The 16,454-nt window shown below is 42.2% G+C and overlaps 1 protein-coding gene across 11 annotated transcripts in view; it reads right to left on the bottom strand.

The window, feature by feature from the left end:
- LOC126278161 (skin secretory protein xP2-like) overlaps positions 1 to 16,454 on the bottom strand; it is a 522,599-nt gene that overhangs the window by 365,756 nt on the left and 140,389 nt on the right. For 5 of the 11 annotated variants that reach the window (XM_049978142.1, XM_049978182.1, XM_049978060.1 and 2 more), the window contains one exon: positions 5,523 to 5,632. The exons of 2 other annotated variants lie outside the window; for them this stretch is intronic. The gene's annotated coding sequence lies outside the window, so the exon portion shown is untranslated. The remainder of the gene's footprint in view (positions 1 to 5,522; positions 5,633 to 16,454) is intronic. 4 more of the 11 variants (XM_049978067.1, XM_049978114.1, XM_049978133.1 and 1 more) reach the window with 1 other exon arrangement.

The raw sequence follows: 16,454 nt of genomic DNA, 5'->3' as shown, positions 1-16,454 counted from the left end.
CCGTAGGTGCAACCACAACGCAGGGGTATCTGTGGAGAGGCCAGACAAACGTGTGGTCCCTCGAGAGCGGCAGCATCCTTCTCAGTAGTTGCAGGGGCAACAGTCTGGATGATTGACTGATCTGGCCTTGTAACACTAACCAAAATGGCCTTACTCTGCTGGTACTGCGAACGGCTGAAAGCAAGGGGGAACTACAGCCGTAATTTTTCCCGAGCATGCAGCTTTACTGTATGGTTAAATGATGGTAGCGTCCTCTTGGGTAAAATATTCTGGAGGTAAAATAGTCCCCCATTCGGATCTCCGGGCGGGAACTACTCAGGAGGACGCTGTTATCAGGAGAAAGAAAACTGGCGTTCTGCGAATCGGAGCGTGGAATGTCAGATCCCTTAATCAGACAGGTAGGTTAGAAAATTAAAAAAAAAGAAATGGATAGGTTAAAGTTAGATATAGAAAGAATTAGCGGAGTTCGGTGGCAGGAGGAAGAAGACTTTTGGTCAGGTAAATATAGGGTTATAAATACAATGCAGGAGTAGGTTTAATAATGAATAAAAAAAATAGGATGCTACAAACAGCATAGTGAACGCATTACTGTGGCCAAGATGGACACGAAGCCCACGCCTACTACAGTAGTACTAGTTTATATGCCAACTAGCTCTGCAGATCACGCAGAAATTGATGAAATGTATGATGAGATAAAAGAAATTATTCAGATAGTTAAGGGAGACGAAAACGTAATAATCATTGGTGACTGGAATTCGGTAGTACGAAAAGGGAGAGAAGGAAACGTTTTAGGTGAATATGGATTGGAGGTAAGAAATGAAAGAGGAAGCAACCTGGTAGAATTTTGTACAGAGCACAACTTAATCACAGCAAACACTTAGTTCAAAAATTATAAAAGAAGGTTGTATACATGGAAGAAGCCTGGAGATACTGATAGGTTTCAGATAGATTATATAATGGTATGACAGAGATTTTAGGAACCAGGTTTTAAATTGTAAGACATTTCCAGTGGACTCTGCCCACAATCTATTGGTTATGAACTGTAGATTAAAACTGAAGAAACTGCAAAAAGGTAGGAATTTAAGGAGATGGGACCTGGATAATCTGACTAAACCAGAGGTTGTACAGAGTTTCAAGGAGAGCATAAGGGAACAACTGACAGGAATGAGGAAAAGAAATACAGTAGAAGAATGGGCAGCTTTGAGGGATGAAGTAGTGAAGGCACCAGAGGATCAGGTAGGTAAAAAGACGAGGGCTAGTAGAAATCCTTGGGCAACGGAAGAAATATTGAATTTAATTGATGAAAGGAGAAAATATAAAAATGCAGTAAATGAAGCAGGCAAAAACGAATACAAATGTCTCAACAATGAGATCGACAGTAAGTGCAAAATGGCTAAGCAGGGGTGGCTAGAGGACAAATGTAAGGATGTAGAAGCTTATCTCACTAGGGGTAAGATAGATACTGCCTACAGGAAAATTAAAGAGACCTTTGGAGAAAAGAGAACTACTTGTATGAATATCAAAAGCTCAGATGGAAACCCAGTTCTAAGCAAAGAAGGGACAGCAGAAAGGTGGAAGGAGTATATAGAGGGTCTATACAAGAGCGATGTACTTGAGGATAACATTACCGAAATCTAAGAGGACCTAAATGAAGATGAAATGGGAGATATGATACTGCGTAAAGAGTTTGACAGAGCACTGAAAGACCTCAGTCGAAACAAGGCCCCAGGAGTAGACAAAATTTCATTAGAACTACTGACAGCCTTGGGAGAGCCAGTCCTGACAAAACTCTACCATCTGGTGAGAAAGATGTATGAAACAGGCGAAATACCCTCAGACTTCAAGAAGAATGTAATAATTCCAATCTCAAAGAAAGCAGGTGTTGAGAGATGTGAAAATTACCGAACTATCAGTTTAATAAGCCACGGCTAACGCGAATTCTTTACAGACGAATAGAAATACTAGTAGAAGCCGACCTCGAGGAAGATCAGTTTGGAACACGCGAGGCAATACTGACCCTACGACTTATCTTAGAAGATAGACAAAGGAAAGGCAAACCTACGCTTCTAGCATTTGTAGACTTAAAGAAAGCTTTTGACAATGTTGACTGGAATACTGTCTTTCAAATACTGAAGGTGGCAGGGGTAAAATACAGGGAGCGAAAGGCTATTTACAATTTGTACAGAAAACAGATGGCAGTTATAAGAGTCGAGGGGCACGAAAGGAAAGCAGTGGTTGGGAAGAGAGTGAGACAGGGTTGTAGCCTCTCCCCGATGTTATTCAATCTGTATGTTGAGCAAGCAGTGAAGGAAACAAAAGAAAATTTCGGAGTAGGAATTAAAATCCATGGAGAAGAAATAAAAACGTTGAGGTTCGCCGATGACATTGTAATTCTGTCAGAGACAGCAAAGGACTTGGAAGAGCAGTTGAAAGGAATGGATACGGTCTTGAGAGGAGGATATAAGATGAACATCAACAAAAGCAAAACGAGGATAATGGAATGTAGTCGAAGTAAGTCGGGTGATGCTGCGGGAATTAGATTAGGAAATGTGACACTTAAAGTAGTAAAGGAGTTTTGCTATTTGGGGAGCAAAATAACTGATGATCGTCGAAGTTGAGAGGATATAAAATGTAGACTGGCAATGGTAATGAAAGCGTTTGTGAAGAAGAGAAATTTGTTAACATCGAGTGTAGATTTAAGTGTCAGGAAGTCGTTTCTGAAAGTATTTGTATGGAAGTCAAACGTGGACGATAAGTAGTTTACACAAGAAGAGAATAGAAGCTTTCGAGGATGCTGAAGATTAGATGGGTAGATCACATAACTAATGAGGAGGTGTTGAGAACAGGAGTAGGGAGAAGAGGAGTTTGTGGCACAACTTGACTTGAAGAGGGGATCGGTTGGTAGGACATGTTCTGAGGCATCAAAGGATCACCAGTTTAGTATTGGACGGCAGTGTGGAGGGTAAAAATCGTAGAGGGAAACCGAGAGATGAATACACTAAGCAGATTCAGAAGGATGTAGGCTGCAGTATGTACTATGAGATGAAGCAGCTTGAACAGGATATAGTAGCAAGGAGAGCTGCATCCAACCAGTCTGAGGACTGAAGACCATAACAACAAAAACAACAACAATACATGAAAAGTTACATTATCACCTAAATCTCTCAAGAATAACTGTGTTCTGGGAAAAAAATTGTGGAGCATTATTTACTGAACGATCCTACAATGAAAAAATGTTGTTAAAAGTGACAACATAATGAAAAGAAAAATTAGGTTATTAAGGTGAAACTGATCTGGGATCCATTATGTGCCTAAAATTATTTACAGAAACAACCGAAGTCATGAAACTAGCAACGTCGCACAGTCGTTAAGATACTACGCTGTTCTGAAGAAGAGGTTCTAAAACTGTTCCCGGGCATCAAGATGTAGGTTTCTAGCCCTTTCCCTAACTGCTTCGCACCTCTGATATCAACGAGCCATATGCCCAGCACGCCCTTCTCTGACTTCCTGTATTGGAGGGGAGGGGACTAGACTGGGATTGCAACTCTAGCGCTCTTGAGAACTAGCCACCGAGCCCTTTAACAAGTAATACTCATCGTTCAATTTCCTTACGAGACACGCAACCAGAATTGTCAAATTTTTCACATATAAGGGGTAATCAAAAGAAAACGAGACAGATGGAAGAAAGTAAGTAAACTATTATTTTAAAAGTAATTGTTTTGACTGTTAATACATGTATCCCCTTGTGGAACAAGACGGTCAGTGTTTTCATGGAAAAATGGTTGCGGGTGTTGTGGAACCTTGATTGGCGTGTTCCTCTTCGTCCGAAGCAAATCGATGAACACCAATGTCTTTCTCTAAGATTCCAAAAAAAATAGAAATCGCATGGGGGAGAGATCGTCACTGTATGGAGGATGTGTAAGGGTTTTCCAGCGAAACTTCTACAATCTGGTCGAAACGACTTTGGCGAAGTATGGGTGAATGTTATCCTGCAACATTGCCGGGCGTTTTGGACTTCATGGGGCACCTCATTTTTTGTCAAGTGTCCCTGTACCATTGTACATTACTTGTGGCGCTGTCCTTCAGAAAGCGAATGACCAGCGGGTTGATGAACGGCATCATGCTGTTGCAGGATAATGCGTACCCACATGTTGCCAAGGTTGTTTCGAGTAAGCTGCAGACATTTCGCTGCGAAACCGTTACACATTTTCGATCTCTCTCTGGAGTCGTCGGTTTTCTTCGGACGAAGCATTGCAACCCAGGGTAGAGCCAGAGTTCCGTAGGCAATCACAAACATTTCTTCATGAATGCATTGACGTCTTCTCGGTAGGATAAATGTGCTAGAAGTTAAGACAATAGCTCTTGAAATAATAATGTTTACTTACTTTGTTCCCTACACGCTCAGTTATCATTTGACTGCCGCCTATGCTAATAAGATAACCTTCCCATTTCTCCATTGGTGCTCAACAAGAATAACTACGTCTATTTTAACAAACAAAATTAATTTCGAAGCTTTCCCAATATGTAGTAATCTAATGCAGTCTTGTATATACCGAACAAGACCAAAAAGTTTAAAACACAAAGAAATTACAGAAATTGATTGCAAGTGGACATTGATTAAATCAATTGGGAAGGTTGAAAATGTAAACCGGATCGGGATTAAAATCCAGGTCTCCTCCTTACTAGCCAGACGCGGTGACCACTGCGCCATCTGGACACGGCGGTCAGCGCCACTGCACGAACTAACCTAGTTCGCCTCCCGTCACCCCCAAATTCTCAACCTTTTCACACACACTACGAGCATAGTGACCCTTGCCCATTATCCATGTGACTCGCGGCATTTCGCCAATTCCCCTACGAGTTCAAGCCTGATGTGTGTCCGCGCTGAAGAGATCGTACACTATTCAAGTATCTCGTCCTCCTAACGGTTGTTCTCCTCACTTGACTGCGGTCAAGCTTTTTTGTACATACAACTAATAACTAAAACGACTGCTGTCACTGTTTAAAATGAAATTGCGCATACTGCTGCACTATCACATGTGATTTTAAAACTACAACTGCAGCTAACATTTCGAAATTTCGCTTGGACCAGGCACGTCCAGCCTTAAGATGCTCACTTCGTCTGCCAGAGTGCGAATACGCAAGATATGCTGCCACGGCTGTTACACTGTATATGAAGTGAAGAAAGTGACTACTGTCAGAGATATGGCAGTAGTTAACATATATTCGAGTTGTTAATTAGATTATACAGCACCTTACCCGCTGCTCAGTCCAAAGTATCAGCATCTAGAATGAGAAATACTGATAAATGAGTGGATGAATGAAACTCCTCTTGAACGCTATTCAATGTCTCTTGCACTGTCCTATCTGAGATTTCCATTTAGAGTATGTTCGGAAGCACATGTGCAGCCAGAAAATGTTTACTGCTGTTCGTAAATGTTGCTGACTATGCTTTCCACTTGGTTCTGAACATTGCTATAATCTTATTACTGCATTTATGAATTCTTCGAAGTGCCACTTACCTACGTTAATGGATACGTTGTGTCTCTTCCCGGAATTCAGCGGATGGCTATTCAGCATTTCATTCAACTTTTGATGGATGCCTCATTGCAAATCAATCTCCGGAAGGGCCCTGAAAAATGAGACATTATTATATTTTCTCTAATATAGCAAATATATAAACAGGAATGGGAGAAATATTCATCATAAGTTACAGCTATGGAAGCATAAATCTAGACGCTCCTCTCTCGTAGTCTGAGGTACAGTTCTCATACTTGAACACTGGTTCATGCTTCATACAGAAGCTTCCAATTTCCGCAAGATCGACGCAGCGAATACATCAACCAAAGCAAAATATTTTAGATCCAAGAAATAGTTAATACCATTCATGAGGTTTGTTTTTTTAGACTAACCGCAACTTTAGTATCTCTCAATTTCATTCGTCTAGCCCAATTATGCAGTGTCCACATAATTTCATGGACGAAATTATACAAATTAGAAACGATCTTTTTCCAAGGACTTTGGGACAAGTAAATAACGGTCGGTAATGAATATTTAGCTTTCTTTTGACGTAAAGAATTTATAGCTCATAGCGGCAACGGGATTAGCTTATGGCATCTATTCAAAGTGACGACAACCGTATTCTGTTCTCATGGCATCAAAAAAGCCCAGAACTGTAAGCATCTTATGAATCAAAATTAAGTTTCATACGATTTTAATTTAAGTTGATCGCCAGTTAGATGTATAATTCAGCGTATCTAAATGACGTTCGGAGCCCTCACAATTTGCTGATTTTGTTCGCATGCAGATCCTCCTCGCGAACAGGCCATGAAGGCCCAAAGGTACCGCCCGCCCGCTGTGTCATCCTCAAGCCCACAGTGGTCACTGGATGCGGATATGGAGGGGCATGGGGTCAGCACACCGCTCTCCCGGCCTTGTGTCAGTTTCCGAGACCGGAGCCGCTACTTCTCAACCAAGTAACTCCTCAGTTTGCCTCACAAGGGCTGAGTACACCCCGCTTCCCAACAGCGCTCGGCAGACCGGATGGTCACCCATCCAAGAGCTAGCACAGCCCGACAGCGCTTAACTTCGGTGATCTGACGGGAACCGGTGTTACCACTGCGGAAAGGCCATTGACTTTCGCATGCAGATGGTGTTTGTAATATACTGGCGTGCGAAACTTAAGATGAAAGTAATTTTTGCTTGATGTGCCTCTACCAAGCAACATAGCTCGCTGAAATTTGGACTGTGCTCAGAAAGAACTGCTACAGTACGGTACAGATTGTAATTGAAAGAAATACGCACTGGGACGTAGAGAGAAATTACTCTAAAGTCACCGTGATTGATGATGGTCGCTTGGACATTACGGAAGGCGGGACGTGGTTTTTAATATGTTGTGTGATCACCACAAACGGCAATGCATTCTCTACAACGTGCTACCATGCTGGTTACAAGCCTGATGAGTTCTTGCACTAGAGCATTTCATTTCTACACCAGTGCAGTTGACAACTGCTGGATGGTCATTCCTGCACGTGGAGGTGCTGGTATATGTCTCCTCAACGAATATCACACGTGCCTGGTGAAATTTAAGTCGTGGAACGGACAGACCAGTCTACTCACCGAGTATCTCCTCGTTCCAAGAGCTGCTCCACCTGCTCTGTTCTATGTGATGGCGGATTGTTGTTTACGAAAATGAAGCCAGGGCCGAATGCACCTCTGAAAACACGCACATGGGCAATGAGTACAGTGTCGCGATAAAGTTGCAAGTGAGTGTAATGTGTTAAAATATTTTGAGGTCAGCACACTCGTGCAACATTATACCTCCCCACAGCAGACCACCTGGACCACCAAAACGATCGTGTTCGACAGTGTTTTTGGGAGCGTTACGTATTCCACCTCTCGCCATATAAGGGTACGTTCAGCACGTGACTACGTTGCAGAGCATCCACTGCCATTCTTGGTGACCACACACCCTATTAAGAATCATATCCCGCCTTCTCTAATGTCCAGAGAACTACCATGAATTTCTATTTGTCCATTTATGTATTTCTTTCAATTACCTTCTGTACTATATTGTAACAGTTCTTTGTACGTATTGTCCAAGTTTCATCGAGCTGTGATTATTTGGCAGCGACAAATCATGCATAAGCTACTTTCGTCCTTACGCATTGCACACCAGTGTAATGAACTAGGGTGAGAGAGTCCTAGACAAACAAAAATCACCAGAAAAATGCCAAAATAAAAAAAAAACAAGCAATGTTATTGTGAAGTAAATCAAGCGATTCCGTTTGATCACAGATTACGTTACTCAAATTGTATTTTATTTAGTCGGAGTATTACGATAGTAAGCGATGAATCTTTATCACTGTTTTCATCAACAACAATCAATACTTCGTCTTTTAAATGAAAGTGTTTATCGGATTCGAGTTAATTTGCTGTCAAATTAGTGTATGTGAACATCTAGTGCTCTCACGTCCGGTCCAGTGGGATAGTTCATGGCAGATATCGCCCACGAAATCTATTAAGTCCGATATAGAATACGTCAGCAAAGCAGGGATAATTCGTAAAAGGGAAACCAAATTCAAAAACCTGGACCACGGGGACGACAACTGATAAAGTAAACACAGGTAAAAAGACCGGTATTGAAACGGACGGATAACTTCGAGCAATTTTACGTTGTCCGAAAGTGTGTCTTATGTTACTCCAGATCCAACTTTTATCACGTAAAATTGTAGTTTATTTTTTACAAAGCAGTTTTCCTCTGAAGTATCTGCAATCGATTTTAGGTTGGCGAAGGGCGCGCCCTGAAATATCCAGTGCGAGAGAAAAAATGCGCCACATATTTCTCAGTTTCTACATAAGGCTCATTCCCTGGTTACGGAGTTGAAATATGAATAATTTCCATTGAAAGATTAGTACGTAAATAAAAAACTGATAGACCTAAATATGACACTATATACAGAGAAGGCTTGATGATGCCAGCTGTATTGATTTGCCATTAAACAAAGGAAGTGGATGCATTACAGACGTAACAGAACCTTCATTTTTCACGGAATGGCTAATAAATTTGTTGATACTATAGTTTCATACAGGAACAGTATGTGTTGTGTACCATCTGTTTTTAACATCTGATCAACTGTGTGTGATCCATCGAAACAACTATCTTGATCACACACACGTGTCAGCGATGGTTAGTCGCTATTGTGCATCTGTTTTCACTTTCTGTGGTTATTTTGTTGGTATTATTTATTATCCAGTTTTACTCTATTGTTGTTGTACACAGACGCAGATATTAATGACAATGATGTTACAACTGGGCAAAACGGGAATCACGGGATAATTTTAATCAATAAACTAGTCGTAGAGGGAAGATGAGTCAGGTTGCTAGAACTTTCAGTAGAGGGTTACGCCGTGGGAACCACCCGGGATGGTTTGAATGTGTTCTATCAACTTGCAAGTCGCATATTTCTCATTCGTCACTCATAGGTTAATTGAGTAAAAATGACGAACTCACATGAGTACAACGTGAAGCACGTTGTCGATAAACAGCCCCATGGAAGAGGTGTGAAGTAAGGTTAATCCCGTGCACATTGGAGAGATTCTGCCCCCCTCCCATCCTCCCCCCCCCCCCCCCCCCCGCTTCCCCTCCTCATCCCGGTTCTTCCCATGCTGGTACTGTTCGTGCAGATGTCGGCCAGGCACTTCCACACGCCAGTATAATACGTAGACTTCTGCAAAGCGCTCGCACTTTTTTACGGCTTTAGTGCGCAATGGTCGCGAGAAATGCTCGCAGCCTTTTGTTCGTAGCTGCCTGTTTCAACAGCTCGCTGCGCAAGAGGTGAATGTGTGCGGGACTCAGAACACAGAATGACTAACGCTCTAATGCTACTCACCTGCCTTTTCAATTTGCTCGAGCCACGTAATTTCCGCGCATTTGGGACTCCGCTTTGGTTCTCGTTATGAGCAAATAGTACTGACGTAACTACGTATCGCACAATAACTGTAGCAGGATTTGAAGAACTGTAGAAATACTACACGCTGAAAACGGTAATTATACAGAAAATAAAAAAGGAAAGTATTGAGACATTTCTTTAATATCGTTTTGTAGTGACATAATATCCGTTAAGCTTAATGTTGAATCTTCCCAGCAGATAGATAAAATAATAGTAATAATGATAATAAAATTTGTTGACTCACACTTTCGTACATCGTATATATACACTAACAGCTTAAATAACAAGTTATTATTATGTTAACTATGTTGTTGAAGTACTCAGAGAGTATCTTTCAGGTGCTCAATACAAGTGCCCTCTGCAGTTGCCAACAGGGCGCAGGATGTAGGTTTTAGGTCCCGTGGGCTCTCAACAAACAGTTTTCAGATAACTCCTGCGTTCGATATTAGCTCAGAAACCACAACCATATATTTCTGTTTCAACGTGGGTTCTACCTCATCAGTCAGAATCCTGCATTCGGCCACCTTCTCATTACAGGTGGTTTGCACATTGTGGGTGCTGAGTGACTTGGTCAGCTTTATTCACCACTTTTGTCAAATCAATTACAGTGGGTAGTTTCACTGATTATGGTGTTGAGATTCCAGCAAATTTTTAACTTTTCGTTTTCAGCAACAGTGATAGGATCGTTCCACTACTATGCAGAGAAGTCTTCAGTAACTGATTCTGCTGTCAGGTACTTGTCGTGGCTTATTATGGCCCCCTCATCATGTCTTTTTTTTTTTAAAAAAAAAAAAAAACATTCCGTAGGTTGCAATGTTTTACATCAAGATACAAACGGTAACACTGTCTCCTAATGATCCCCACACGTTGTGGACCTATCGTCTATTCCTTCCTCTTTCAATGTATGCTGCCATTGTCTCCTCGTTGCAATGATTTATTATTGTTATTATTACAATAATAATCATAATCATAAATTATTACAGTTTCACGAATTGTAGCTATTCTCCGTACAACACTGTCACTGTAGTTTGATTGTAATTACGCATACGGCATCGTTACTGAAAACTGAGTGGTCCAAGAGACAAGCAATGTTTTAACTTGTTTGCCGCTTTGGCTTTATTCTAGTTTTCTTTAAACAAGTGATTTCAAAATAAGCTAAAAAAGGTTCAAATGGCTCTGAGCACTATGGGACTTAACTCCTGAGGTCATCATTCTCCTAGAACTTAGAACTACTTAAACCTAACTAACCTAAGGACATCACACACATCCATGCCCGAGGCAGGATTCGAACCTGAGACTGTAGCGGTCGCGCGGTTCCAGACTGAAGCGCCTAGAACCGCCCGGTCAAAATAAGTGACGCCTCAAAAGTAAAATTAAGTCCAAAGACAAGTTGTAACAAATTGTCCTGACAATGTGCCAGTGCCAAAAGTGATCTAAAAAGATTAACATTTAATAGATCCTTGGATTCCTTAAATGTGACTTGTAGACTGCATATTACTGATTTATTTCTGAGTATTTGTGCTTGGTGCTGCAAATAGAAGAAACAGTAATGAAGCAGAAAGAGCAGGTCTGTCTTCTTGAGTCGAACCACCTCCTCATTGTTTCGGAGCGCACCCTGACAACGGTTAATAGCAATGCGATAGGGTATTGCTGTTATGTCCAAAGGAACATTACATCCTAATTCGGAATAACAAAGGCACTGCAATATCATACTTATCCGCCGACACCGGGCAAGTGACTTTCGTACTCGGATAGCCAAATGGTATGAAGGCGACAGCTCGCGATAACCGGTAAATCCGGCATGGAGTTCCGGTCCGGCACAAATTTTCATAGTCGTCATTCCATTGTATAGCTGATGGTAGTCCATATTCGCAATTGCGAATACATATCATGTAATTAATAGCAAAGTCTTCCGGCAGAGAAGCAAACTCACGTTCCGCAGAAGGCGAATGTGGCGGTTCCAACATGCTCACCCCAGAGGCGTTGATTATGCAACCCGCGCAGCGTACTCGTATCTATGCGTCTTTCCAAACAATTTAGTGGACCAGAAAAATTGGAAAAACATAAAACACGTAAACCTAGTTGTTAACATTTCTGTTTCCCGCAGTCAGCTACGTCAGATTGCAATAACTTGAATATAAGTATCATGCTCTCTTATGGCATGAAAAACTAACACCCTTAGGAAAAAGGATGATATTTGGGTCAGATTTTTTACATTTTATTTATTCGAACAGTCATTTATTTTGTTTAGTTCGAACAGCTCAGAAAAGCCCTCGACTATTTGTGCTTGGCGCTGAAAACAGAAAAAAAAGTACTGCAGCAGAAAGAGTAGAGGTCTTCTTTCCCAGTACAGTATTACAGTGATGTCCAAAAGAACATCAGCGACGAACTGTATGAATATTGGTACAGTTACGAGCACGCCAGAGAACTGTCTTCACAATACCTGGTCCGTATACACGCATTAATGACCTCTTGAAAGAGCTTCCACATTCAACAAGACTTTTGCAAACAACTCATGCGGATATAACATGATTAATGGCAACCACGGTGTTTGCACTATGTCTAGACAATTTATTAGCGCCTGCGAACGCATCTGTCATTAGCCGTCGACTTCACCTGTAGTCTACTGTCATGGTAGCTCAGCGACGTAACTGCTCCTCTCTCTCTCTCTCTCTCTCTCTCTCTATCTCTATCTCTATCTCTCTCTCTCTCTCTCTCTCTCTGACCCGCTTTCAATCGTAAATTCACGGAAAAATTATGCCTGCTAAACATTTCCACTATTCTTACTTGTAATTAACTGCTCAAGTAATTTTTGTAACTAAACAGCGTTTATAAATAATGCGTGGAGTGTTTATTAAGACACGGCATACCTGCAAGGGGAACACACATTTGCTGTAACAGTCTCGATGACGTCTACCTGAGTCCGAAATTCAGATGTGCTGGCTACTTGAAAAATGCTAGCGAGAAGCGGATCAATGAATTACCACTTGTGGATGATACGATGATGAATGATCGCGCCAGTAAAGCAACGCTGTCTGCAGTGCAAGAAAGCCTTTCACACATGTTCCAATAGGTTCATGTACGTTATGCCGCTTAGCACTTCAGGAACTCAATGAACGATGGGTAGCAATGCTGGCTCTGACAGCCGCCTGATGTCGCGGTCGCTCCTGAGACTGGGTCGCGCCATGCAAGGCAGTCAAGCTGGTAACGTAGTCAGATCCCACAGATCACGAGTCACTCTGTGTACGTACCTGACACTATCGTCCAGAAGGGGGTCGTCGGCTCGCGCATTCGCTACCTCCATATGAGTCTAGCCGCTTTAAGGTTGCTTAGTTTGACGGCAGTGGTGAGCTCTGCAAACTCAACAGAAAGGAGCTAACAAACATGCAGAAAGGGTCGCGAAACGTCTAATAAGTATGTAATTTACGGAGACTAGGCATACTGCTTTTGTAGGGAAACACACTGGTCGTCGTGCAACCATTTATTTTGATTGTACATAACTCCATGGTAACTCAGAAGTAAAATAATTATTTAAATAAAAACTTTTTAATGTAACACTTTTCGAAATGGACCAATAGGTATAAAAGAATTTCTCCTAGTCCCACATAGATTCCTCACACAATACAGAGAGCATCGAACATTTGTGACTGTGAATGTTTAATAGCTATCAGAATACTTTTAAAACTTAAAACGAAAATCCTGGATCGCAAGCAATAGAGAACTAATGCATGAATACTTCACCGAAGCCAGTAACAATTTTATTGCATTGCAAACGATATGAATTTTTCTGCGATTTTTCTCAAAGACCGCTACTCTCCATACTCCTTACTACACACACATCTAAAAAAGTTTTGCATCACACTGGTTCCCAGAACTCCTGAAGATAGACGTTGATTGTGGATATTGTATCACAGAGACAGTCCCTTTGACTGTTCAGAGGTCACTAAACCCGCCCAGATATATAAACAAGCATATATGAGCAGCGTCTATTAGACGGAGTGGGTCCGACAACTATCAGTTTCAGTCTTGCCACCAGAAAGGATGTAAACGGCTCGTGTTGACTGTAGTTCAGCGACGCCTAGACGGCCAATACCGCGATTCGATCGTGTCAACATTGTTACTTTGTGCCAGGAATGGGTCTCAACGAGGGAAGTGTCCAGGCGTCTCAGAGTGAACCGAAGCAATGTTGTTCGGATATAGAGTAGATAGAGACAAGAACTGTCGATGACGTGCCTCGCTCATGCCGCCCAGGGGATGCTACTGCAGTGGATGACCGCTACGGATTATGGCTCAGAGGGTCCCTGACAGCAACGCTACCATGTTGAATAATGCTTTTCGTGCAGCCACAGGACGTCGTGTTACGACTCTAAATGTGCGCAATAGGCTGCATGATGCGTAACTTCACTCCCGACGTCCATGACCTGGCCCATCTTAGCAACCCAGACACCATGCAGCGCGGTACAGATGGAGCCAATAACATGTCGAATGGACTGCTCAGGACTCGCATCACGTTTTATTTACCGATGAGTGTCGCATATGCCTTTAACCAGACAATCGCCGCAGACGTGTTTGGAGGCAACACGGTCAGGCTGAAGGCCTTAGACACACCGTCCAGCGAGTGCAGCATGGCTCCCTGCTGTTTTGGGGTGGCATTATGTGGGGCTGACATACGCCGCTGGTGGTCATGGAAGGCGCCGTAACGGCAGTACGATACGTGAATGCCGATCTCCAACCGATAATGCAACCATATCGACATTCGTCTTCATGGACGACAATAAGCGCCCCCATCGTGCACATCTTGTGAATGACTTCCTTCAGGATAACGTCATCGCTCGACTAGAGTGCCCAGCATGTTCTCCAGACATGAATCCTATCGAAAATGCCTGGTATAGATTGAAAAGGACTGTTTATGGACTACGTGACCCACCAACCACTCTAAGGGATCTACGCTGAATCGCCGTTGAGGAGTGGGACAATCTGGACCAACAGTTTCTTGATGAACTTGTGGATAGTATACCACGACGAATGCAAGCATGTATCAATGCAAGAGGACTTGCTGCTTGGTATTAGAGGTACCGGCCTGGACAGAAATCTGGACCACCACCTCCGAAGGTTTCGCTGTATGGTGGTACAACAAGCAATCTGTGGTTTTCATCAGCAATAGAAAGGGTGGAAATGATGTTTACATTGATTTTCATCCCAATTTTCTGTACAAGTTGCGGAACTCTCGGATACGAGGTGATGCAAAACCTTTTTTGATGTATTATCTGTTGCATGCGTTACAAGTTCTTAGTTTTAAAATTTACGAGTACTTTCTTGTCTATTAAAAATTCACACGCACAAATTTTCAGGACTGTCTGTGTAGGGTTAGGAATATATAAGAGTCCAGAAGAAATTATTTTGTAATATTTAGTCCGTTACACAAATGTCTTACTTTAAAAAGCTTTTTAAATGAATATTTTCTGCTTTTCAGTCTTGCGTGTGTGAAGTTTTCAATCCGCTACAATCATTTTGTTGAGATTACAACAGAGACATGTGGTAAATTTCAGCTCCATTTCAGTTTATCGTCACCAGAATTAAGCAATATATTGTTTCCTCTAACCATTTCTCGCGAAAGATCGTGCAAATAAAAATTAGATAGGAAGGAGATCAGGCAATCATTCTTATTGCGACACATTCGCAACTGAAGCAGGAAAAGGGCAAAGTACCAGTGGTAAACAAAGTACCCTTCGTACCCTTCGCCACACACCGGACAAAAAAGCGAGTTAATATTGCTATGTCATCCAGCTCCGAGCTAAATTGAAAGTTTCAAATGTCTATCTCATCGGGTAGTTACTTTAAAATCAACTGCAATCTTTGTATCGAACAGAGGGACAGACAAGAGAGCGACAATTAAAAACTTGTTAAAAAGAGGAAGGAAGATTAAGCTTCACGAACTTACAAGCGCCAGTCTGTCTAGAAACCGTTCCGGTATCTCCGTATTACGCGGAAACGCTTTCACCAATTGAGGTTTCCACCCAATGCTGCAGTTCAAATATTCATGATGCTTGTACCTCCTTACAGCTTTCCTAACTCCACAGACACTCTCCTGTATACTTTGCGGGACTAGCATTTCTGGAGGAAAATTTAAGCACCAGCACAACGAAGTCCCTTTTGAGACCATGGTGCCTCCTGAATAAAGCAATTCATAACAAAGTTGCCTATGGAAGCCAAGGGTGCAGGTTCGTTTCCCAGGCGCGCGCATACACAGCTTTTCATCTGTCAGAGAATTTCATTACTGCGTACTGGTGGCTGCAGAATGAGAGGCTCAATATTAAAAATTTGCTAAACACTGTCTGCACAACGGGGACCTGTCGACGTAGTTAGAAGATCATGTTTACCACCTATTCACATGAATATAAATCCACCCTAGCAGCATGTATCATGTTTAAGACGGTACGCTTGATACATTTTCTGATGGTTAAAATCAGACTCGACGTGCATCCGGAAAGAAGAATATATGATTCCTCAGCTTGTAAGCAGAGTCTTTTGCGTGATTAACAGCGCATGACCATCGCCTTCAGTGCGCACATAACGGTACTACGGACTAACTGGCACTTTATATGTGGCCACTGACGGTAACGCCGACCAACGACTAGGAAGCGGAAATGATAGCGTTGTTGACCAGAGGGTACTGCGACGTGAACGTAGCGGCTGGTCTCTCTCTCTCTCTCTCTCTCTCTCTCTCTCTCTCTCTCTCTCTCTCAATTTTCTATTATCTTATTGCCGAATAACCAACTTTTTCAATGATTTTCTGTGTTGCGTAGGTTGTCGAAAGCCCTATCCTTTTCATTCAGAACGACGTTTAATATCAATAACTGAGGAGTCAAGAACATCATCAACTTCAAAAAGTCGACCTCAATTCAGGCAGTATTGGTCAATTTGTTAAATTATAGTGTCCATGTGGTTTCGTAGAATGTGGCCACAAGTTATACCCGCGGGTTCGACTTGGAGTTGGTACAG

Source organism: Schistocerca gregaria, chromosome 1, assembly GCF_023897955.1.
Source record: "Schistocerca gregaria isolate iqSchGreg1 chromosome 1, iqSchGreg1.2, whole genome shotgun sequence".
NCBI classification, from domain to species: domain Eukaryota; kingdom Metazoa; phylum Arthropoda; class Insecta; order Orthoptera; family Acrididae; genus Schistocerca; species Schistocerca gregaria.
The sequence above is the reverse complement of the archived record's forward strand: the minus strand, read 5'-3'. Positions and strand labels throughout refer to the sequence as shown.